This window comes from Sycon ciliatum, chromosome 7, assembly GCF_964019385.1.
Source record: "Sycon ciliatum chromosome 7, ocSycCili1.1, whole genome shotgun sequence".
In the NCBI taxonomy this organism is placed as follows: Eukaryota; Metazoa; Porifera; class Calcarea; order Leucosolenida; family Sycettidae; genus Sycon; species Sycon ciliatum.
Genome location: NC_088649.1, coordinates 1,025,988 through 1,028,873, shown reverse-complemented (window position 1 = coordinate 1,028,873; position 2,886 = coordinate 1,025,988).

The following is a 2,886-nucleotide window of genomic DNA, read 5'->3' as shown; positions in this document are numbered from 1 at the left end:
AAGTGAAGCGCAAGCGTGATCTTTTCAGCATCTACAAGAAATTCCCAACGCCGGTTAACCGGGAGGCTTACCGAGTTCAACGCAACTTCGTCAAGCACCTTTCTCGTACCTCACACCGCTCCTTTCTAAACTCTCTTTCTGCAACACTCTCCTCCCCCGATCGCCCATCACTCCACCAATTCATTCGCAACCAGTGCCGCGGGACCTCCCGCGCGCCAATCCAGTACCTGACGGACTCCCATGGCAACCGCCAGCACGATGTGAAGGCGATTGCAGACACACTGAACAAGCAGTTTGTTTCATCCGGCATTCCGGAAGATCCGAATTGGGTCATTCCATCGCTGTCCCCAGCCCCTGAACTTAGCGCACCACTCACACGCGTCGTTACCACGACTGCTACCGTCTGTAAGCACCTCAAACTCCTGAAGAATTGTAAGTCCCCTGGCGAAGATGGCATACCCAATGAGGTTCTCAAATGGCTTGCGCCATCTCTGTCCTATCCCTTGTGCCTGCTCTTTAACATGTCATATCGTACAGGAGTATTTCCGTCCGTCTGGAAATCTGCTGTTATCGTCCCGATCTATAAGAAAGGCCAACGCTCTCAGGCTGGCAACTACAGACCAATCTCTCTCCTTCCCGCTGTGTCCAAGGTCTGTGAACGTATTTTCTTTGAGTCTCTGTACTGCCACGTCACCCCAGCGCTTTCACCATCTCAATCCGGTTTCTGCCGTGGAGACTCCACAACTTTCCAACTAACACGTCTAGTACAAGACATCTACACCCAGCGGAACCTCAGGCGGCATGTTGGCATCGTGTTCTTTGACCTAGCGAAAGCTTTCGACACCGTCTGGCATCGTGGTCTGCTTGCAAAGCTAGAGTCCGTCTTCTTGGTACACGGTCCAGCCCTGCAATGGCTCTCATCCTATCTTTCCTGCCGCCACCAGACTGTCAGAGTATCTACCTCCCTATCAGACCCATTACTAGTCGTGTCTGGGGTACCCCAGGGGTCCATACTTGGGCCGCTCCTATTTCTACTGTACGTTAATGACTTGCCAGCCCTTGTACCAAATGTAAGTCTTTTTGCTGACGACACTGCTCTGATGTGCTCCGACAGCTCGGCAGACAACCTCACGGCCTCCATGCAGTCCGGGGTCAACGCTACAGTAACATGGATGGAAACCTGGAAACTGAAGCCTAACCTCGCCAAAACCGAGGCCATGTTCTTCTCTCCCTCGCCCCCCACTCAACTTCTGTATTTTCCTGGTCTAAATAGTACACCTATTAAAGTTGTTAACGAGCACAAGCACCTGGGCGTTATTCTCGACCGCCAACTCTCCTGGTCTCCACAAGTCCAGTCTGTGTGCAAGCGTGCGAGTGCGTCCTTAGGTATGCTACAACCCCACTGCCAACACTTGAATGATAACTGCAGAAAATTGTTCTTTAAGTCGTACATTTTGCCTATATTTGACTATTGCGATATAGCTTGGTGCGGGTTGTCTCAGACTTTACTCCACAGACTGGAGGTACATCAACGCTTGCTTCTGAAAATTCTGTTTCGAAAAGACCAAACATTTGCCTCCCTTTGTCTTTATAAACTTGCTTCCACGCACCCTCTTCTTGCCCGACATCAGCAGCATCTTTGTATCCTTGTGCAAAAAATCTTCCTAGCCCAAGTCCCGAAACATATTGCCAAGTACAACTGGTTTGTTACCACTAGACCAACACGCAATGCCTTATCACTGCCCCGAGCTAGTTCCTCTCTGTTTTTGAAATCCCCTTTCTTCTCAGCATACTCCCTTTGGTCTAACCTGCCTACTAGCATTAAGACATGCCAGGATATCAGGAAATTCACAGTCCAGCTTTCCACACTGTCTCATCCGAAGTGATCCCATGTATTATTAATGTGCCTCCCTTTCTTTTTGAGGAGCGGAGACCAAATGGAAGGACCTTCTCGTAATAGTACATGCCGTTCCAACGGATCCCGAGAAGATGCCAGTCCGAGGGGGCGACGGGACACAGGCGAAATGCATTACGGATATCTACCTTTGTCAAGAGGGAGCCCTTGCCGAGGCGCATACTGGCGGCAATTGCGGTGTCCACGGAGTCGTAATGCAGGCTGAACTGCCCGCGTGGTATAGCATCGTTGACACTGCTGCCATCGGGAGACGACAGGTCATGTATCACACGAAGTTTTCCATTGGACTTCGGCACAACACCCAGACCAGATGTCTGCATGCACAGAAAGGGTGGCTCCGGAAATGGACCTGCTGTTTGCCCAGCTTCACAACATTCGGTCAAATAGGAAGAAACATACTGCATATTACGAATAGCCGACAGGTGATTGGGAGAACTATGAACACCAGATATAGCAGCAGAATGGCCTATCGTGAAACCATGACACAACCCATGCAGCACAAAGTGAGAGAAGGAGTGATCAGAATGACGGTTAAGGAGCCCGGCTAATCGGCGTACATTGATGGGGGTCTCCACAGAATGTTTACGGAGCAGACGCTGAGGTGGCGGACTGTCCCCTGCCACATTTGACTTCTGGGTGCTTCCCGCGGCATTGAAGGCACACATGGGCACGATAGCAGAATGAGTTGTTGCATTGGTCCTTGTTGAAGTTGCGGCAGATAGGCTTCCCAAGATGGGTTGGCGCGCTGGACTGCGGCGGACCTCCACTCCCAGCGCCGACGGATGGAGGCCCTGGTCTAAAGGGACACCGGGCCTGGGCCACTGGGTGCACCAGAGAACAGCGCGAACATGGCGGGCGACCACGGCTGGTGAATGACGACTGCCACAAATTAGAGTCGATGATAGCCCAGTCGTACGACAGTGGTTGGGAGGCTATGGCGCGCCGGAAACGCCTGTCATAACTTAGCCATG